General features: G+C 43.7%; 1 long non-coding RNA gene across 2 annotated transcripts in view; it reads right to left on the reverse strand.

Annotated features, from left to right (window-relative positions):
* The window catches only part of LOC141100707 (uncharacterized), a 32,218-nt gene extending 18,188 nt beyond the window's left edge, over window positions 1-14,030 (reverse strand). The window contains exons 1-2 of one of the 2 annotated variants that reach the window (XR_012234749.1): window positions 13,909-14,030; window positions 2,878-2,968 (exon numbers count right to left, since the gene is read on the reverse strand). This is a non-coding gene — a long non-coding RNA (uncharacterized lncRNA). The remainder of the gene's footprint in view (window positions 1-2,877; window positions 2,969-13,908) is intronic. The other variant, XR_012234751.1, reaches the window with a different exon arrangement.
* Between the last annotated feature and the right edge of the window lie 9,134 nt (window positions 14,031-23,164).

Genomic DNA, 23,164 nt, shown 5'->3' on the forward strand with positions numbered 1-23,164 from the left:
AAATATCTATATATAGATCTATGGAAATATCTATAGATAGATCTATGGAAATATCTATAGATAAATCTATGGAAATATCAATGTAAATATCTATAGCTATATCTAGAGTTGTGGCCAAAAGTATTGACACCCCTGCAATTCTGTCAGATAATACTCAGTTTCTTCCTGAAAATGATTGCAAACACAAATTCTTTGGTATTATTATCTTCATTTAATTTGTCTTAAATGAAAAAACACAAAAAGAATTGTCCTACAGCTAAACTGGATATAATTCCACACCAAACATAAAAAAGAGGGTGGACAAAAGTATTGGCACTGTTCGAAAAATCATGTGATGCTTCTCTAATTTGTGTAATTAACAGCACCTGTAACTTACCTGTGGCACCTAACAGGTGTTGGCAATAACTAAATCACACTTGCAGTCAGTTGACATGGATTAAAGTTGACTCAACCTCTCTCCTGTGTCCTTGTGTGTACCCCATTGAGCATGGAGAAAAGAAAGAAGACCAAAGAACTGTCTGAGGACTTGAGAAACCAAATTGTGAGGAAGCATGAGCAATCTCAAGGCTACAAGTCCATCTCCAAAGACCTGAATGTTCCTGTGTCTACCGTGCGCAGTGTCATCAAGAAGTTTAAAGCCCATGGCACTGTAGCTAACCTCCCTAGATGTGGACGGGAAAGAACAATTGACAAGAGATTTCAACACAAGATTGTGCGGATGTTGGATAAAGAACCTCGACTAACATCCAAACAAGTTCAAGCTGCCCTGCAGTCCAAGGGTACAACAGTGTCAACCCGTACTATCCGTCGGCGTCTGAATGAAAAGGGACTGTATGGTAGGAGACCAAGGAAGACCCCACTTCTTACCCCGAGACATAAAAAAGCCAGGCTGGAGTTTGCCAAAACTTACCTGAAAAAGCCTAAAACGTTTTGGAAGAATGTTCTCTGGTCAGATGAGACAAAAGTAGAGCTTTTTGGGCAAAGGCATCAACATAGAGTTTACAGAAGAAAAAAAGAGGCATTCAAAGAAAAGAACACGGTCCCTACAGTCAAACATGGCAGAGGTTCCCTGATGTTTTGGGGTTGCTTTGCTGCCTCTAGCACTGGACTGCTTGACAGTGTGCATGGCATTGTGAAGTCTGAAGACTACCAACAAATTTTGCAGCATAATATAGGGCCCAGTGTGAGAAAGCTGGGTCTTCCTCAGAGGTCATGGGTCTTCCAGCAGGACAATGACCCAAAACACACTTCAAAAAGCACTAGAAAATGGTTTGAGAGAAAGCACTGGAGACTTCTAAGGTGGCCAGCAATGAGTCCAGACCTGAATCCCATAAAACACCTGTGGAGAGATCTAAAAATGGCAGTTTGGAGAAGGCACCCTTCAAGTATCAGGGACCTTTAGCAGTTTGCCAAAGAAGAATGGTCTAAAATTCCAGCAGAGCATTGTAAGAAACTCATTGATGGTTACCGGAAGTGGTTGGTCGCAGTTATTTTGGCTAAAGGTTGTGCAACCAAGTATTAGGCTGAAGGTGCCAATAGTTTTGTCTGGCTCATTTTTGGAGTTTTGTGTGAAATGATCAATGTTTTGGTTTTTGCTTCATTCTCTTTTGTGTTTTTTCATTTAAGACAAATTAAATGAAGATAATAATACCAAAGAATTTGTGTTTGCAATCTTTTTCAGGAAGAAACTGAGTATCATCTGACAGAATTGCAGGGGTGTCAATACTTTTGGCCACAACTGTATAGATATATCTATGGAAATATCTATAGATATATCTATTAAAATATCTATAGACATATCTATGGAGAGTTAATTGGTCTACATTTTCAAGGGACAGCTGTATGCGCTTATCTATCAGAACAACACCAGCAGCGCTGAAAACACGTTCTGAGAGAAAGCTAGCTACCAGGCAGGACAAAACCTCCAAGGTGTGACTGGCAAGCTCAGGCAATGCTCCCATTTTTGAAGACCAAAATGCAAAAGGGTCCAAATCCCCCTGATGGCATTGATATTAAGCTCGAGATACTCCTGCACCATCCTCTCCAGTCATTCTCTATGTGTCAAACTTGGACTCTGTTCTGCTGGTGCACGGACTGGTGTAAAAAATGTGGGAAATGACTCATAGAAATTGCTTCTGCCACTAATACTGCTGCTTGCATTAATGTTCTTGCATTGACGACTCAATGTTCCCAGGGTTGGAAGTCTAGAACTACAGTAAGATGCACACTGTGTGCCTCACTGCTGTCTTTGGGAAACCAGTCTAAAAATTGTTTACAAGCTTGTTTTGATAATCCAGCATGGGCACATCCCTTTCCAGGGGAGTAAGCATCTGACAAAATTTACTCTTGTACTATGGATCTAACAGAGTGGCAACCCAGTAATCAGCAGTATTTCTAATCCTAACAATACGGGTAGCATGTTGCAGGTAGTGCAGCAAGAAAGCACTCATGCACTTCAATGAGATACAAGTCCATGGTGTGTTGCTGGCGGGGTAACACTCAAGCTTGCTTCCTCCATCCCTTCCAGCCAACCATGGACAACAGAGAGGGGATTATTATCCCCTTTATCTCTTGACGGTTGCGAGCCCATCACCTCTTCCTCCTTATCTTTCTCCATTTGTTTCTCGGCTCCTACACCTTCACTAACAGTTCTTATGGTACCATTGCCCCCTCTATCACTGTAATCTACCCTCCCCCATGGCACCCACCTGTGTGACGACAGTCTGGAAATTTGAGATATTGTTATCCCTTCTACATCCTCCTCTGTTTTACCTCTTCCTTTGGGACCACCACCTTCTCACGCAGACTATTCAAAGTATGCTCCATTATGTAGATGACTGGAATTGTGATGCTGATGATGCCATCGTCACAGCTTACCATCTTAGTAGCCATTTTGAAACTGTGCAGAAGGGTACAGGGGTCCTTCATCTCTGCCGAGTCTGCAAGTGTAACTTCCACCATGTCCATACTGCATAGGCCACACAAAAAATTTCTGTTATTAACATCATATAGTAAGGGACCTAACTATAAAATAGTTTGTAGCATCTAGTGTGTTATAGATGCATGATCCATAGGCCACAAAAATTCTTCATTATTAACGTCATACAGTAAGGGACCTGACTTTAAAAAATAGTTTGTAGCATCTAGTATGTTATAGAGGCCTGATCCATAGGCCACAAAAAAAACTTTTGCTCCTAGCACCATTCAGTAGGGGACCTGACTTTCAAATTGTTTGGGGCATAACTTCTTTGTCACACAAGCCTCATCCACACTCAAACAATTCTTTTTTCTGTGACTAACGCGATACAGCACGCCATATATCAACTTTGAATTTACTGTCGCTGAAATTCAGCTGATTGCAGAGGTGGTGCAGAGTTTAAAATATAATTTTTGTTGCTAATACTGTGCTCCTACCACACTATCTGAGCAACATGACTGGGAAAAAGGCGAGGCCATGGTGGAAGGGGAGTTAGGTTTGGTGTTCAATGTGTACGTGGGGTAGGTGGTAATGTTTGTGAAAGCATTAGTGAAGCAACATCATGTGTTGTGAGTTCATTCTCTGGTTCACCAGTTGTGAGTTCTCCTTCCAGACTCCCTCTGGTGGTAACAGGAGGTAGTGAGGCTGATTTGAACGGTGGAGATCTGCCACCTGAGAATGAGGATGATGATTGGACCTCAGGAGTCTCAGATTGGATTTAAGACAGCCGATGCCCTATTCAGTTGCTGGTGATTCCTTCTGGCTTGTCAGCTCTTGGTTTTCAGCTCTGTTCCAGTCATCTAAAGCTAAGTTTTTCTGCTAATGGTCACACTTGATTTTGTTGGTCTATTCAGTTTTTTGTGTGGTCAGCCAGCCCCGGCTGGGGGCTGTGCTGAATTTCCACTCTTATTTATCAGTATTTTGCCAATTTGCTTTTTGTCCCTTACTAGTTTGGTCTCTTTTTGCTCTGTCTCAGAATATTTCAGAGTGCTGATATAGTGGGAGAAGTCTAGTGACTTCAGGGTTAATTTTGCTATCAGAAGTGTTGGACATTATTTTTGTAGGGTTTTTTGCAGGTTGCAGACAGTGTCTTTCCTTTCCTTTCCTTTCAAGTTAGTTTGGGCCCCATCGTTTGCTCAGCCTATTTTCCTGCCTGTGTTTGTGTCTTCATCTTGTTTCACCGTCAATACATGTGTGGGGGCTATCTGTTCCTTTGGGGTCTGATCTGGGGCAGTTAGTTTTCCTCTTTTCATGCTTTAGGCTTATTTAGCCCTCCAGCCGTGACGAGGCATCTAGGAACATCGTAGGCACGCTCCACGGCTGCTGCTAGTTGTGTGGTAGGATCAGGGATCTGCAATCTGCATAGTTACCAACCTCTCTGGTTTTCTGTGACTTAGCTTGTTTTGCTTTTTTCTCCTCGGTGACCCATTCATAACAGAATCACCAGCCATACCGCAGATTCTAGGTACTCAAAAGCAGGAAAAAATTGTTTAAAAAAAAGTGTCAGAATTTTTTTTTTTTATATTTTTTCCTCTTTTTCTCTGGGGCCGTAGGAGGGTTTTTTTTTCTCATTTTCCTAATGGAGATTAAGCAATTGTCTGATCGTGTGGAGCAGCTGGTTGCTGAAGTGCAGGGAATTTCCACCTACCTCATTCAGTCACATGCTGCTGAACCTAAGATCCCTACTCCTGATGTGTTTTCTAGGGATCAGTCTAAATTTCTGAATTTTAAGAATAATTGTAAATTATTTCTGGCCTTGAAGCCTAACTCATCGGGGAGCTCTGTGCAACAGGTTAAAATTGTCATCTCCTTGCTGCGCGGCAATCCCCAGGATTGGGCTTTTTCTGTGACACCTGAAAATCCTATTCTGACTAATGTGGATGCATTTTTTCAAGCCTTGGGGTTGTTGTATGATTAACCTAAAGCTGTTGATCAAGCTGAGAGAACCCTGTTGGCATTAAACCAGGGTCAGGATTCTGCAGAGTTATACTGTCAAAAATTCCAAAAGTGGGCGGTCCTTACTACATGGAATGATAGTGCATTGGCAGCTCTCTTTCGGAAGGGTTTATCAGAGACCGTAAAAGATGTTATGGTGGGATTTCCTGTTCCCTCTGGTCTGGATGATTCTATGTCATTAGCCATTCAAGTTGATCAGCGTTTATGTGAAGGTAAAACTACACGGGAGGCGCTGCCACCTTTTGAACAAACGTCTGAACCTATGCAATGTGATGGGGTTTTGTCTAAGGCGCAACGTCAGGAGTTTAGAAGGCGTAATAAGCTGTGTTTTTTCTGTGGAGATGTCTCTCATACTATTTCTGTCTGCCCAAAACGAGAGAAACGTTTTGCACACACATTTGCTGTGGGAAGTATACAACCTAAGTTTCTTTTGGCAATTTCTCTGATCTGCTCCTTATACACGTTTTCCACGAAGGCTTTTGTGGATTCAGGAGCAGCGTTGAATCTGATGGATTTGGACTTTGCTAAACGTTGTGGTTTTTCCATGACGCCTCTGCGGACGCCTATTCCTTTGAGGGGTATTGATGCTACTCCTTTGGCGGAGAATAAACCTCAGTTTTGGACCCAGGTGACAATGCGAGTTGCCCCAGACCACCAAGAAAATTGTAAATTTTTGGTGCTGCATAATTTGCATGATACTATTGTTCTGGGTTTTCCTTGGTTGCAAGCTCATAATCCAGTTTTGGATTGGAAATCTGGGTCTGTGGTGAGTTGGGGTTGTAAGTGTGTTCTTAGGGACGTTCCTGTTTTCTCCACCTCTCCTCAGTCTCATGATATTCCTGATTATCTAGCCGATTTTTCTGATGTATTTAGTGAGAGCAAGTCTGTGTCTTTGCCTCCTCATAGGAGTTATGACTGTGCAATTGAGTTGATGCCTGGGTGTAAATTTCTCAAGGGTCGGCTTTTCAACTTATCAGTACCCGAACATGATGCTATGAGATCCTATATTAAGGAGTCATTGGAGAAGGGTCATATTAGACCATCCTCGTCACCTTTAGGTGCTGGGGTTTTTTGTGGCCAAGAAAGATGGTTCATTAAGACCGTGTATTGATTATCGTTCCCTTAACAAGATGACGGTTAAATATCAGTACCCGCTACCTCTGATTTATTCTCCAGAGTTAAGAGTGCCTGCTGGTTTACTAAGCTTGACCTCAGGGGGGTGTATAATCTTATTCGCATCAAGCACGGGGATGAATGGAAGATGGCGTTTATTACTCCGGAGGGACATTTTGAGTACCTGATGATGCCTTTTGGGCTCACTAATGCCCCTTCTGTCTTCCAGTCCTTTATGAATGATATTTTCCGTGACTTTGTGGATAAGTTTTTGATCATCTATCTGGATGATATTTTGATCTTTTCTAGTGATTGGGATTCTCATGTGGAACACGTCCGGACTGTGTTCCGGATTTTGAGGGAGAATTCTCTGTTTGTTAAGGGATCAAAATGCCTCTTTGGTGTACAGAGGATTTCATTTTTGGGATTTATCTTATCTCCATTGACTATTGAAATGGACCCGGCCAAGGTACAGGCCATTTATGATTGGGTTCAGCCTACTTCTTTGAAGGCCCTCCAGAAGTTTTTGGGTTTTGCTAATTTCTATCGTAAATTTATAGGTAATTTTTCTGGTATTGTCAAAGCACTGACTGATCTGACCAAGAAGGGCGCTGATGTGCTGAATTGGTCTCCTGAGGCTGTCTCAGCATTTCAGGAGCTTAAGCGGAGATTTACTTCAGCTCCGGTTTTACGGCAACCTGATGTCTCACTTCCATTTCAGGTGGAGGTAGATGCTTCTGAGATTGGTGCAGGAGCTGTTTTGTCCCAAATGGACCCTGTGACTTCTAAGATGAATCCCTGTGCCTTCTTTTCTTGAAAGTTCTCCCCATCTAAACGCAACTATGACGTGGGGAATCGGGAATTGTTGGCCATGAAGTGGGCATTTGAGTAGTGGAAACATTGGTTGGAGGGAACTAGACATCAAGTTGTGGTCCTCACCGATCACAAGAATTTGATTTATCTGGAGTCGGCCAAACGCTTGAATCCTAGACAGGCTAGATGGGCCTTGTTTTTCACGCGTTTTAATTTTGTGGTCTCTTTTCTTCCGGGCACTAAGAATGTTAAGGCAGACGCCCTTTCTAGGAGTTTCTTTGCCAATTCTCTTAGTGTGACCGAGCCTACTACCATCCTAGGTGAGGGGGTAGTTCTTTCTGCCATTTTGCCCGATTTGAGACGCGCCCTGGAGGAAATTCAAGAGGATAAACCTGAGCGTTGCCCTATGGGAAAATTGTATGTTCCTGACCAGTGGAGAAAGAGAGTGATGTCTGAAATTCATTGCTCCGCATTGGCTGGTCATCCAGGTATTTTTGGTACCAGAGATTTGGTGAGTTGGTCCTTTTGGTGGCCTGCCTTATCTCGTGACGTCAGGAATTTTGTACAGTCCTGTGGGACTTGTTCTCAGTCTGAACCCTGTTCTAGTGGGTTACTGATGCCCTTGCCGGTGCCCAAGAGGCCATGGACCCATATCTCAATGGATTTTATTTCTGATCTTCCTGTCTCTCAGAGAATGACTGTTATCTGGGTGATTTGTGATAGATTTTCGAAGATGGTCCATCTTGTACCACTCCCAAAGTTGCCATCTTCCTCTGAGTTGGTGCCCTTGTTTTTACAACAGGTGGTTCGGTTACATGGGATTCCTGAGAACATTGTGTCCGACAGAGGAGTCCAGTTTGTTTCCAGATTCTGGAAAGCCTTTTGTTCCAATCTGGGAATTCAGTTATCCTTCTCCTCCGCATTTCATCCCCAGACCAATGGACAGACTGAGAGAACAAACCAGACCTTGGAGTCTTATTTGAGATGTTTTATATCTGCTGATCAGGATGATTGGGTCTCATTTTTGCCCTTGGCCGAATTCGCACTGAACAATAGAGCTAGTTCTGCCACTTTGATGTCACCCTTTTTCTGTAATTTTGGGTTTCATCCTCGATTCTCTTCAGGGCACGTGGAATCTTCGTCCTGCCCAGGTGTGGACACTGTGGTTAAGAGAATGCAGCAGATATGGGACCAAGTGGTGGATAAGTTGTCACTCTCTCAGGAAAAGGCCCAGCGATTTTCCAACCGGCATAGGACCATTGGTCCCCGGTTTAAAGTGGGTGATATGGTTTGGTTGTCATCTAAGAATATTCCTATGAAGGTTGCATCTCCTAAATTTAAGCCAAGATTTATTGGTCCTTATAAGATTTTGGAAATTCTTAATCCTGTTTCGTTTCGATTGGCTCTTCCAGTTACGTTCAAGATCCATAACGTATTTCACAAATCTCTGTTGAAGAGGTTTGTTGAGCCAGTGGTTCCTATGGCAGCACCTCCTGACCCTGTGTTGGTTGAAGGCAATGTGGAATATGAGGTAGAGAAAATATTGGATTCTCGTTTGGTTAGACAGAGACGCCAGTATTTGGTCAAATGAAAGGGTTATGGTCTGGAGGATAATTCTTGGGTCTCTGCCTCCGATATTCATGCCAATAGATTGGTTTGTGCTTTTCACCGGGCCCATCCTGATCGGCCTGGTGGCGTAGATGAGGGTTCAGTGACCCCACCTCAAGGGGGGGTACTGTTGTGAGTTCATTCTCTGGTTCACCAGTTGTGAGTTCTCCTTCCAGACTCCCTCTGGTGGTAACAGGAGGTAGTGAGGCTGATTTGATCGGTGGAGATCTGCCACCTGAGAATGAGGATGACGATTGGACCTCAGGTGTCTCAGATTGGATTTAAGACAGCCGACGCCCTATTCAGTTGCTGGTGATTCCTTCTGGCTTGTCAGCTCTTGGTTTTCAGCTCTGTTCCAGTCATCTTAAGCTAAGTTTTTCTGCTAATGGTCACACTTGATTTTGTTGGTCTATTCAGTTTTTTGTGTGGTCAGCCAGCCCCGGCTTGGGGCTGTGCTGAATTTCCACTCTTATTTATCAGTATTTTGCCAATTTGCCTTTTGTCCCTTACTAGTTTGGTCTCTTTTTGCTCTATCTCAGAATATTTCAGAGTGCTGATATAGTGGGAGAAGTCTAGTGACTTCAGGGTTAATTTTGCTATCAGAAGTGTTGGACATTATTTTTGTAGGGTTTTTTGCAGGTTGCAGACAGTGTCTTTCTTTTCCTTTCAAGTTAGTTTGGGCCCCATCGTTTGCTCAGCCTTTTTTCCTGCCTGTGTTTGTGCCTTCATCTTGTTTTACCATCAATACATGTGTGGGGGCTATCTATTCCTTTGGGGTCTGCTCTAGGGAAGTTAGTTTTCCCCTTTTCATGCTTTAGGCTTATTTAGTCCTCCGGCCATGATGAGGCGTCTAGGAACATCATAGGCATGCACCACGGCTGCTGCTAGTTGTGTGGTAGGATCAGGGATCTGCAATCTGCATAGTTACCAACCTCTCTGGTTTTCTGTGACTTAGCTTGTTTTGCTTTTTTCTCCTCGGTGACCCATTCATAACAGTCATGTCCTATGCAAAGATAACTGTCACGGACACCGCTGGTACTCACCGGCGCATGCCCGCTCGCCGGCGCGTCATCGCTCTTCAGCACGTTCCTGTGGCTGCTGCTCACCTTGGCTCCCGGCACGTCGGTGCCCGACGCATGCGCGCCTCCTCTCTCCCTTTTGCAAGGGTCCCTGGGAGCGTTGACCAGATGGCTCCGCCCTCAACATGGTGGCGCCCACCGGGTATTTCTGCACGGCGTCGGTAAAGGTAAGATGCCTGATTATCACAGCGGGTTAGCGCTGGGGTCCCTGCGCTTAGCGCCGACTCGCACCTCAGGTCCCTTGCCTCAGCCGTGCCTGTCAGCCCTGTGCCTCAGCCGTGCCTGTCATCTCCGTGCCTCAGCCGTGCCTGTCAGATTTGTGCCTCAGCTGTGCCTGTCAGCTTCGTGTCTCTGCCTTGCCTGTTCGCCCTGTGTCAGCCCTGCCTCAGCCCTGTGTCTGTCGTGCCTGTCTGCCCTGTGTCTCAGCCGTGTTCATCCACACTCCGGTATCCCTCGTGGTGGGTCCACATCCCTGGTACCGTCCTATAGACTTCATCTTATTTTTGTCCCTTTTTTTCCCTTTTAGCTCCAAGCCCCCACCAGCCCTGGTCTCTGGCTCCGTTGACCCCCTGTGCCTTCCGTTCCAGAGTACTGCCTCCAGTCCTGCTCTCTCGTGCTCACTCTGCCTTGCCCTAAGTCACCCATTGGCTCCGGCTGTTGTGGTTCTATCTCCCTTGGGCCTGTGCCTAACACTCCCTGTATAGGGGGTGGTCTTCACCTGGTCCGCTTGCCCTTGGGGGCTCTGGAGCCACGACCCAGAGGGTCCACTCCCGGGTTTTTCACCAAACTAATCCTACCCGTAACAGTATAATCAGGCCATGGATCCCGCTAGAGCCGTGGCCGCGCAGAAGGAGCTAATATTTTTGCGGGACAATCAGACGCGTATGATGTCATTCATGAGATCTATGGACTCCCGACTCTCCGCTCTACAAACCTCTGATCCTGGGAACGAGTCTCAGCTGGCTGGCCTGCAGCAGGAATTGGCCCAGCAGCGAGACACCCAGGCCCATATTCTTAGTTATTTGGCCTCGTGGATGACCGTCTGCTCTCTTTGTAGTCGGCCGCTTCATCCTCTATCCAAGTATAACTCCTCATCCCCCTCCCAGGTTAGCGAAACCATCCCAGTACAATGGTGACCTCAAACTGTGCCGGGGGTTTTTGAATCAGTGTCGTCTCCATTTCGGACTGCTGCCTCAGCAGTACCCCACGGATCGGGCCAAGGTGGCCTTCATGGTCTCCCACCTGGAGGGAGAAGCTCTGGCGTGGGTTAATCCCCTCTGGGAGCATGACGACCCCGTGGTCTCTCAGCTGTCAACCTTTCTGGAGACCTTTCGTCGAGTATTCGATGAGCCGGGTCGCCTCACTTCTACTACAGAGTCACTTTTTAGCCTCCACCAGGGGTCCCTAACGGTCGGTCAGTATGCCATACATTTCCGTACCCTATCGTCTGATCTGGGCTGGAACAACAAGGCACTGGTGGGAGCTTTCTGGCGAGGTCTTTCTGGGTGAATAAAGAACGAGTTGGCAGGCCGCGACACCCCAACTGCCTTGGAAGACCTTATTTCACTTGCCACCCGAATTGATCTCCACTTCCAGGAGCGTGTTTGTGAGAGAAGAATTCTTTGCTCTTCTCTGTCTACTCGTAGACCACCCAGTCCTCGGTCCGGGACGTTCACCTCTGCCTCTGCGCCCGAGCCGATGCAAGTAGACCAGCTTATGCTTTCCGAGCAACGTCGCAAGGAGAGACGCACCCAGGGTCTTTGCTTCTATTGCGGGAGTGCGTCTCATTTGCTCTGAACCTGTACTGAACGTCCGGAAAACTCCTTTGCCTAGGCCAGGTAAGAGAGACCTCCCTAGGTGTATGTGATACCTCTCTACCCCTCTCTTTGTCTGTTTTGTTGCATGTTGGTGGTAAACGTTTCTCTGTTACAGCTTACGTAGATTCTGGCGCAGCGGGAAATTTTATTAGGCTCGAGGAGGTTGAGAGATTTTCGGTCCCCGTGAGGTCTTTAGAAAATCCTCGGATCCTTGCATCCGTTGATGGTAAACCCTTACAGGAGACTGTTACTCAAGTTACGCAGGAGATAGAGTTTCAAGTGGGAGCTTTACACAAGGAAAAGATTTCATTTTATGTGTTAGCGGACATCTCCCATCCTGTTTTTCTTGGCCTTCCTTGGTTGCGAACTCATGAGCCTACCTTGGATTGGCATAATGGCAATATTCTGCGCTGGGGGGATTCCTGCCAGGGGCGGTGTCTGCTGCCGGTGCTTCCCGTAGGTGGTTCCCGTTCCCTTAACATCTCCTCTGGGTTACCCACCGTTTATGGATCCTTCACGGATGTCTTCGATAAGAGGGAAGCAGAGAACCTTCCTCTGCACCGACCCTACGAATACCCCATTGACCTCATCCCTAGTGCCGTCCTGCCTAGAGGGAGAATCTATCCTCTTTCGCCTGCAGAGACCCAAGCCATGTCTGAGTATGTTCAAGAGAATTTAGCTAAAGGATTCATTCGGAAGTCTTCCTCACCCGCTGGCGCAGGTGTAATGATTGAGTCACCGAGGAGGAAAAAACAAAACACAAGCTCAGCCCAGAAAAACAGAGAGGTTGGAAACTAGCGGATTGCAGACCCCTAATCCTATCACACAACCAGCAGTAGCCGTGGAGCGCTCCCACTGCTATCCCAGACACCTCATCACAGCTGGAGATCTACATAAGCCTAAAGAGAGAAAAGGGAAAAACTGACTGCCCCAGAGCAGACCCCAAAGCAATAGGCAGCCCCCAACATATAATGACGGTGAAGCAAGATGAAAACACTAACACAGATAGAAAGATAGGTTGAGCAAACGATGGGGCCCAAGCTAACTAAAAAGGACAGGACAGAAAAGCTGCTGTCTGCAATCCGAGAAAACCCTGCTAAAAAATATTACCAACACAACTGATAAGCAAAAAGGACCCTGAAGTCACTAGACTTCAAACCCTATATCAGCACTCAGAATATTCTGGAAGCAGAGCAAAAGAGAACACTGATCAAGGAAAAAGAATCCAGCACACCCCCGGCCAGGGATGGCTGAACTCCAAAAAACAAGGTAAACAAAACCAAAACTAATAAGTTCAATAGCAGAGCAAAAACATATCTTTGGGAAGCAGGAATCAGACTGGAGGACAGTATGCTGATTACAATGGAAGAAGGGGACTATCAAACTATGGACGCGACTGGTATCGCAGCAGCTGCAACATGTACCCCCACACGACCGACTATACAGACAACTATTGTGTCTCATTACAGACCATGGAGTCCAAAGGACCAAATTACGTTAATCAAAGACACCCCAGACCCATTTGCCTTGCCAATGGCCTTTTATAGATGGATGATGGTAGGATTAAACAACACCTACACCTGCACATGGATGGACTTAGAGTCCCTCCTGAGGGGGAAAATTGGGGATGCAAGAATGGAGTCAGTATTAGAGGACATAAACAGAGCTGGGAGGTCATATAGCGCAGAGAATAGACTGGGAGCACAGTATGTAAGAACTATAGAGTCAGGAATGCATTTCCTTAAAGGTTTGCATGTATGGTGTCAAGGGAAGGTGGGGGAATCCACTATCTCCCTTCTGGATGTGGTACAGGGTCCTAAGGAGACAGTAGACCAGTTCTGGGGGAACTTGAAGTTGAGATATGCAGATCTGGGCTATGACAGCATGGGAGAAGCAGGAAGGAAACTTTTCCATGGAGCTTTTATGGCGGGGCTTAGGTCACAGCTCAGACAGAGGGTGTAGGCAGCTAAGCCTGACTGGAGGACATGTCTCATAGAAGACTTAGTGCATGTGGCAAAAGGTGTTGAGTTAGACCAGAAGGTGAAGCTAGTACAGATACAGTATGCATCCAATGACACCCAGACAGGTCAGAAAGCTACCACAGCCAGAAATTACCGCACACAGACTGAATGCTATAACTGTGGCAAGATGGGCAATATTAGCCGACAGTGCAGATCACCCAGGAAAGAGAGCCAGGCCAGGACGGACGTCCCAACCCAAGACCCACATTAGGAAACAGGCAACCCCGTAGCCATCTACCCCCTTAGGACACCTTCATGTTTGAAACCAGGTCCACAAGGGGTAATCTCAGTATCTCTCCCAGATGGTAAGAAAATCCCATTCCTGGTGGATACGGGGGCAGCCAAATCTGTTATTCGCCAGGAACGTGTAAAACCATCTGACATATCCAACGAAACTATTTACACTCAAGGGTTTGAGGGACTGAGACAGGAATGTAAAATGACGAAACCATTGCCCCTTCGACTGGCTGACCACACATGCCTAACTAAGCTGCTAGTTAGTGACAAAACACCTGTAAACTTACTTGATTCTGATGTACTGCGAGCGATTCAGGCACACATCTTGTACGAACCAGACGGGACTGAAGTTGACGGCAGGAGTCTCTGAACGCACCCTGTGCAAAGTTCTAGCCTGCATGTATTTTTCTAACTCCCCCGCCCTCTCAGAAGAGAATAGGGAATTAGCGCAGATCCCAGACTTGCTATGGTCAAAGTCTAAAACTGATATCGGACACATGCCAGTCTCTCCTGTAATGATTAACCTGAAACCAGGAGAGAGACCAAAGAAAGGCAGGAAAGGGGAGCCAGTTACTTACAGGATGGTTCATGATCTTAGAGCCATAAATGCTGTCACAGAATTACTGACACCAGTAGTCCCGAATCCCCACACAATTTTGTCACAGATCCCCTCAACAGCTGCCTACTTCAGTTGTATTGACCTGGAAAATGCTTTCTTTTCTGTCCCTCTGCACCCGGACTATCAGTATTTGTTCGCCTTTACCTTCAGGGATCAGCAGTATACCTGGTTAGTGTTACTGCAAGGAGCTCAAAACTCCCCAACCTTGTATACTGCTGCTTTGCAATTCATTTTGCAGGATTGGGACAGCAAACATGCTGAGGTTGTTCTACTTCAGTATGTTGATGACCTACTCCTTTGTGCCCCAAACAGAGATGTATGCTGCGAAGCTACAATCTCATTGCTTCTACATCTTGCTGCCAAAGGGCGCAAGGCATCCAGAGAAAAGTTACAGTTTTGTCAGCCAAAAGTTGTGTTTCTCGGACAGGGTGCACGCCACTTGACAGAGGACAGGAAAAAGGCGATTGAAGTGCTAAAACCACCTACTGGGGTTCAACATCTATGTACCTTCCTGGGGCTGGCATCATATTGTAGGCCTTTGATTCGCTCTGCATCCATTCTCATGCAGCCACTCTATGATTGTCTGCCCTCTCAACCTTTCAAACATGATCAGGAAGCACTAGACAGTTTCTGCTCACTCAAACTAGCAATCGTTTCAGCCCCAGCTCTAGGCACCCCAGACTATGCCAATCTTTTCCTCCTGTACTGCACAGAAATGCAAGGACATGCTACATGGGTCCTAGTCCAAAAACATGGTCAGCAGAACAGGCCTGTGGCATACTACTCAGCCCGCCTGGACCCTGTAGCGAGAGGAGCACCATCTTGTGTCCGAGCAGTAACAACTGTCACACTCCTTCTTGACAAAGCATCAGAGATCATACTGGACTACTCTGTAACCATCTATACTCCACATGACTTACACAGCATTCTTAACCAAGTTCAACCCAAGCACTTTTCTGTAGCCAGACACCTGAGACTGAAGTGTGCACTTCTCATGCCTCCCAATGTCACTCTGAAACTATGTACAACTTTGAATCCTGCCACTCTCATTTCCATTAATGTGGAGGATTCAAAAGGGGGGGAGAAGGACAAGGCAAACCACTGTTTTTGCAGAATTTGACTGAAGAGGAGCTTTTTGATGTATATCATGAACATGATTGTATGGCCCTTATGACCCAAGAGACAGCAGGTTTTTCACATGTTTCTGATGTACCTCTCGCTAATCCAGATGTTGAGCTTTTCATAGATGGATCTCGAAGCATCGGTGAAGACGGACGGTTCTACACTGGTTAAGCATTGGTAACACAGCATGAGGTAGTAAAAGCAGAACCACTCCCTCCTCATATGTCTGAGCAAGAGGCGGAGTTGACGGCACTCATTGAAGTGCTTAAAGGGGCTAACGGTAGACGCTACGTTTACACAGACTCAAGGTATGCTTTCGGGGTGGCCCATGACTACGGTCCTATATGGAGGGCAAGAGACTTCCTTACATCAACAGGCACTCCTGTTAAACATGGGTACCTCATCAAACAACTGATGGAAGCGTTGCTGCTGCCCAAAGAGGTTGCCATAGTTAAGGTAAAGGCACATACAAAGCTTAATACCGCTGAAGCAAGAGGAAACGACAAAGCGGATCGAGCTGCCAAGGAAGCAGCCAGAAGACCCAGACACAATGAGACCCCTGAGGCACCTCCACTGGTTATGGTAAGCACTGAGTGTAACCACTTCGACTTATATATCTTGCAGGCTCTGACTCACTTCATCAGGGCAGATTACATTGAAAGATAGTGAAACATTCTTATAGAGGTAAAAAAAAAAAAAGGAAAAAAATTGGCGCCAAAACAAGGTTAAATGACATCAACAAAGGTCAAAGAGGAAAAAAAAAAAAATTCAAAAACAATGAAATTTTATTACAAACATAAAAACACTACAATAAAAGTGTATTAAAATGAGAAAAAATATATAAAATTATGCAAAAATAAAAATAGAACAGAGTGCTATGGATCACATGGTAAAAAGTGGCTAAGGTTAATGGAAAAAAAAAAAAAAAAAAAGGGGGGGGTGGAGGGGTGAGACCTCAAGGAGTATTAGAACCTGGCTCATGAAGTGCAGATGTATGCTGTAAAGTGCAAGTACCAGGTATTAGTCCACTAAACCATTGGATGTAGCTGAAGTGGTTTAAGAAAAAATTTTTAGAAATTATTTGTTTTATAGAAATCGAAATTCAGCAAAATAACTTGAAGTGGTATTAGAACCTGACTAATAAGGTGCAAGTGAAGATTGTAAAGTATGAGGTATTAGTCCACTGAACCATTTACAATAAACAGAAGTGGTTTGAAGAATATTAAAGGAATTGTTTGTCAATTTATTATATAGGAATCAAAATTCAAAAAAACAACTTCAAATGGTATTAGAACCTAGCTTATAGCAGGGTATAAGGTGCAATTACAAGGTATTAGTCCACTCGACTATAAGACTGTAATGATGTTTTTTGTATGTATTAGTCCATTATACCTATAAAAAAAAAAAAAAAAAAAAAGAGGGGCATAAAATTGGGTAAAATGTAATAAAAATGTATGAAAATCACAATAAGGAAAAAATCAAATAAAAGCATCATTGATAATATTGAGGCCATAGGAGCCAATTGCCTTCAATTTATAGATCCAATAGACCTCTTTTCTGTTTAATGCTTGGGTTCTATTGGAAACGTGTTCAGGGATGTGTTCTATAGGAAAAATGATGGCTTTAGAGAAATCTCTTTGGTGAAATGAATCAAAGTGTCGTGACAGACCATGTTGTTGATATCCAATTTTAGTGTTGTGTCTATGTGAGTTCATTCTACAATGAAGGGGTTGTGTGGTTCTCCCAACATACTATTTAGGACAAGGACACAGGATAACATAGATAACAAAGGCAGACACACAGGATAGGTGATTAGTGATGGTGAATTTTTCTGAAGTGAATGGATGTGAAAAGATGAAAGTATTATGGGCAATATTACTGCAAAGGCTACACCTGGGCCTCTGGCATCTAAAAATGCCTGGTGTCAAGCCGGTATGATTGTCGGGAGTATATTGGCTCAATCTGCTAGGGGCCAGATGATTTTTTAGTGATCTGGCCTTCCTAAATGTAACCGTAGGTTTGTCAGGAAGAACTTTATTAAGTACAGGATCTTTTTGGATAATGTACCATAGGTCCCCTAGTATATTTTTAATCTCCTTATGTTGGGAGTTGTAGGTAGTGATAAAATTGGCCTGATAGTTAGCATGTGTATCTTTTTCTTTAGATCTCCCACTTAAAAGAATTTGCTGGTTAAAATTTTTTGAAACATTATTAAAAGTAGAATGAACCAATTGGGAAGGGTATTTTTGAGCCAGGAATCTTCCCTTGAGGACCTCAGCCTGATTATTAAAATCCTCATCTTCTGTACAGTTCTTTCGGATTCTCTGAAATTGATTATGAGGAATCATAGAATCATAGAATCATAGAATCGTAGAGTTGGAAGGGACCTCCTGGGCCATCTGGTCCAACCCCCTGCTCAAAGCAGGATTCGCTAAATCATCCCAGTCAGATGTCTGTCCAGCCTGTGTTTGAAGACTTCCATTGAAGGAGAACTCACCACTTCTCGTGGCAGCCTGTTCCACTCATTGATCACTCTAACTGTCAAAAAGTTTTTTCTAATATCTAATCTGTGTCTCCTCCCATTCAGTTTCATCCCATTGCTTCTAGTCTTTCCTTGTGCAAATGAGAATAAAGTTGATCCTTCTACAATGTGACAGCCCTTTAGATATTTGTAGACAGCTATTAAGTCTCCTCTCAGTCTTCTCTTTTGCAAACTAAACATTCCCAAATCCTGCAACCTTTCCTCATAAGACAGGGTTTGCAGACCAGTCACCATTCTGGTCGCTCTTTTCTGAACTTGCTCCAGTTTGTTGATGTCTTTTTTAAAATGTGGTGCCCAAAACTGGACACAATATTCCAGATGAGGTCTGACCAAAGAGGAGTAGAGGGAAATAATGACTTCACGTGATCTAGACTGTATGCTTCTGTTAATACATCCTAGAATTGCATTTGCCTTTTTTGCTGCTGCATCACACTGTTGACTCATATTCAGTCTGTGATCTATTAGTATACCCAAGTCTTTTTCACATGTGCTGTCACTTAGCCCTATTCCTCCCATTCTATATATGCTTTTTTCATTTTTATTGCCCAGATGTAGTACTTTGCATTTCTCCCTGTTAAAAACCATTCTGTTAGTTGCTGCCCACTTCTCCAGTTTATTTAAATCGTTTTGAATCCTCTCTCTCTCTTCTCTAGTATTAGCTATCCCTCCTAGCTTTGTGTCATCAGCAAATTTAATCAGTTTACCCTCAATTCCTTCATCTAAATCGTTGATAAAGATGTTGAACAATACAGGGCCCAGGACAGAGCCCTGTGGTACCCCACTTGAGACATTCTTCCAACTGGATGTGCAGCCATTTACGACCACTCTTTGGGTCCGATCACTAAGCCAGTTATGAATCCACCTAACAGTTGCCTTGTCCATTCCATACTTAGTCATTTTTTCAATAAGGATTGTATGAGAGACTTTGTCAAATGCTTTGCTGAAGTCAAGATAAACTATATCTACAGCATTTCCTTGATCCACCCAATCAGTGATACCGTCATAGAAGGAAATTAAGTTAGTCTGACATGACTTATTAGTTACAAACCCATGCTGACTCTGTTTAATCACTTCATTCTTATCCAGGTATTGACATACATGTTGTTTAATAATTTGTTCAAAGATCTTTCCTGGTATAGAAGTCAGACTCACCGGCCTATAGTTGCCTGGGTCCACCTTCTTCCCCTTTTTGAAGATAGGAACAACATTTGCTCTTCTCCAGTCTTCTGGCACTTCTCCTGTTCTCCAAGAATTTTCAAAGATTATGGAGAGGGGTTCAAAAATTTCTTCTGCTATCTCCTTCAGTACTCTGGGGTGTAATTCATCTGGACCTGGAGACTTGAATTCATTTAGGTTAGCTAAGTGTTTCCTCACTATCTTTCTGTTTATAGATATCCTGGATTCTTCTATTCCCTTAATAGGACAGTGAATAACAGTTGATGTTGCATTTCCTTTCTGAGAGAAAACAGATGCAAAATAGGAATTTAAAAGTTCAGCCTTCTCAACATCCTGTCTTACCATTTCATCATTTTCATCCTGTAAAAATCCTATAGCATCTTTGACTTTTCTTTTACTTTGACATATCCCCAAAATCCTTTATTATTGCTTTTGACATCTCTTGCAAGCCTCAGTTCATTTTCAGCTTTAGCTAATCTGATTTGTGCCCTGCAGGTTCTGCAGACAGCATTATATTCTTCTTTAGATATGCCTCCCTCTTTCCATTTTATAAACATTTTTTTCTTCCTTTTTAGCATGTGCTTAAGTTCTGCGTTCATCCATCCTGGTTTCCTTAAATGCTTCCTATTCTTCCCTCTTTTCGGAATTGTTAACAACTGTGCTTTGAGAATTTCATTTTTCAAGATTTCCCATCCTTCCTGGACATTTTTGTCTTTAAGGATATCCAGCCATTGGATCCCTCCAATTATCTTTCTGAATCCCTTAAAATCTGCCTTTCTGAAATCTAACCTTGACGTCTGAGTCTTCACAGGTCTTCCGCCTCTAGTTATCCAAAATTCTAAAATAGCATGGTCGCTACCTCCTAGGGTCCCAGCCACTTTTACCTCCTCAACCATTTCCTCCCTGTTTATAAGGATTAGATCCAAGGTAGCAGTTCCCCTTGTTTTCTCCCTTACCTTTTGGAAGATAAAGTTGTCAGCAAGAGAGGATAAGAATTTCCTTGACCTGTTAGTTTTGCCTGAGAGAGATTCCCAACAAATGTCTGGATAGTTGAAATCTCCCATGACAACTATGTCATATTTTTTGGAGAACTTGGCCATTTGATGCATAAAGAGTTCATCCATATCTTCGGCTTGCACAGGCGGCCTGTAGTAAATGCCTACAATGGTGTCCTTTCCATTGTTCTGTCCTTGTATTCTTACCCAAACAGTTTCCACAGAACTCCCAGTCTCTGAAGCTTCAATCTCTGTGCAGATATACGCGTTTCGAACATACAATGCGACACCCCCTCCTCGTTTATCAAGTCTGTTTCTTGCAAATAAGTTGTATCCTTCTAGCCTTGTATTCCAATCATGTGTATTGTCCCACCAAGTTTCAGTGATGCCAATGACATCATATTTCTTTTCCTGTGTTAGTAGTTCCAATTCTCCTTGTTTGTTGCCCATGCTTTGTGCATTAGTATAGAAACATTTTAGTTTGTGATTGGTTTCTCTTTCTCCAATATTTGTATTAATTATATTCTTTCGTCTTTGTTCTTCCTTTCCACTTCTAATAGCAGAGTTCTCAATAGCATTTGTCAGGTGTATGGCTTTTTCTGGTCTTTTGCTTCCCTTCCCATGTTGTTCTAGTTTAAAGCTCTCCTTACAAGTGTAGCAAGGCGACTTCCAAATACATGCTTTCCAGTCTTTGTAAGGTGCACGCCATCTCTAGCAAGTAGTCCATCGTATAAGTAGTTCACTCCGTGATCCAGAAATCCAAATCGTTGCTGACGGCACCATCGACGTAGCCAGTTGTTCATCTGCAGAATCTTATTCCACCTCCTTGTTCCATGGCCATCCACTGGGAGGATGGAAGAGAAGACCACCTTCGCTCCCAGTTCTTTCACTTTCTTGCCTAAGTCTTCAAAGTCTCTGCAGATGGTTTCCAGGTCGTTTCTTGCGGTGTCATTTGTCCCCACATGTAGTAGCAGGAATGGGTAGTCATCTGTAGGTCTGAAGAGTCCTGATATCCTGTCAGACACATCTTTAATTTTTGCACCTGGAAGACAGCACATTTCTCTTGAAGTTATATCCGGTCTGCAGATAGCGGCCTCTGTTCCTCTCAGCAGGGAATCCCCCATGACCACCACTCTCCGTTTCTTCTTCACAACATTTTTCTTTCTCCATCCAGGAGGACTCTGAAGGCTTACAAGGTTGCTGTTTGTTGGCAAAGTCTTATCCTGATGTATTTCTTCATCGTTTTCCTGCGTGAGAGCCTGGTACTGGTTTCTGAGCAGTATGGGTGCTGACTGCCTCCTGATCCTCCTGCTTCTCTGGGTCACATGTCTCCATTCCTCTGTTTCTTCAGGTGCACTTCGAATTTCTTCTCTTTCTGTAACATGAAGAGATAATTCTGCTCTGTCCAAGAACTCTTCTCCTTCCTTAATGATCTTCAACGTAGCTAACCTCTCTTCGAGATTTTGAAACTTTTCCTCCAACAGGGACACAAGCTTGCATTTGTGGCATGTGAAGTTTGGCTTTTCCACTGGTAAATCTGTGAACATGTAGCAAGAAATGCAGCTCACCAAATGGCTCCTGGCCTCTTCCATCTTGAGATTTCTTAAAAACGATGAAAGATGAGCCAAATTTCCGGTTTTTCCGATTTCCTCTTTTCGTTGAGCTCGTGGAGACTCTTCACTTATCCCAGAAGGCACTAGGAATATGCAAATGATCTCCTCAAGACTCTTCCCCTGGTTTTCCGATTTCCTCTTTTCAGCTGCAACGGCCAAAACCCAGTGATCGTTGAGCTCGCGGAGACTCTTCACTTATCCCAGAAGGCACTGGGAATATGCAAATGATCTCCTCAAGACTCTTCCCCTGGTTTTCCGATTTCCTCTTTTCAGCTGCAACGGCCAAAACCCAGTGATCGTTGAGCTCACGGAGACTCTTCACTTATCCCAGAAGGCACTGGGAATATGCAAATGATCTCCTCAAGACTCTTCCCCTGGTTTTCCGATTTCCTCTTTTCAGCTGCAACTACCAAAACCCAGTGAATGTTAAAAAGCCATTTAGAATAATGGCTGCTCTTAAAATGGACATAACTATTGGAGTCTACCTTCTTAAAAAAGGTTTTGGTATAGATTTTGGAGTTTTTTATATAAAAGGTGATACCAAGGAAGTCCATCTGGGTATTACTAATGTGGGGGGTGAACTCCAAACCCCATATGTTGTTCTGTATGGAAGAAGTAAAGACATCAACTGGAATAAAACTGGTGTCAAAGATTAAGAATAAATCATCAATGTATCTTTTATATAAAACCACGCCCTCTAAAAATGAATCAATGGTAATAAAAGTATTCTCAAAGACCCCCATAAAAAGATTAGCATAATTTGGCGCGACCCATGATCCCATAGCGGTGCCTCTGATCTGATGATAAAAATCCCCCAGAAAAGTAAAAAAGTTATTATGTAAAATAAAATCCATCCCATTAAAAATAAAATCCTTTTGAGGATCAGACAATCGACTGTCAGTAAGTAGAAATTTTTTAAAACAGCTCAAACCCAGTTGGTGATCAATATTGGAATACAAAGCAGATACATCAAATGAAATAAAAACATATGAATCTTTCCAAGGTATATTGTTAGTTAGGTTGATCAATTGTGTAGAATCCTTTATAAAACTGGGGAGCTGTCTGATCCTCAAAAGGATTTTATTTTTAATGGGATGGATTTTATTTTACATAATAACTTTTTTACTTTTCTGGGGGATTTTTATCATCAGATCAGAGGCACCGCTATGGGATCACAGGTCACGCCAACTTATGCTAATCTTTTTATGGGGGTCTTTGAGAATACTTTTATTACCATTGATTCATTTTTAGAGGGCGTGGTTTTATATAAAAGATACATTGATGATTTATTCTTAATCTTTGACACCAGTTTTATTCCAGTTGATGTCTTTACTTCTTCCATACAGAACAACATATGGGGTTTGGAGTTCACCCCCCACATTAGTAATACCCAGATGGACTTCCTTGATATCACCTTTTATATAAAAAACTCCAAAATCTATACCAATACACACAGCAATGGCATAAAGTGAGACT

Source organism: Dendrobates tinctorius, unplaced genomic scaffold (genome assembly GCF_039654945.1).
Source record: "Dendrobates tinctorius isolate UK_male_01 unplaced genomic scaffold, ASM3965494v1 ptg000011l, whole genome shotgun sequence".
In the NCBI taxonomy this organism is placed as follows: Eukaryota; Metazoa; Chordata; class Amphibia; order Anura; family Dendrobatidae; genus Dendrobates; species Dendrobates tinctorius.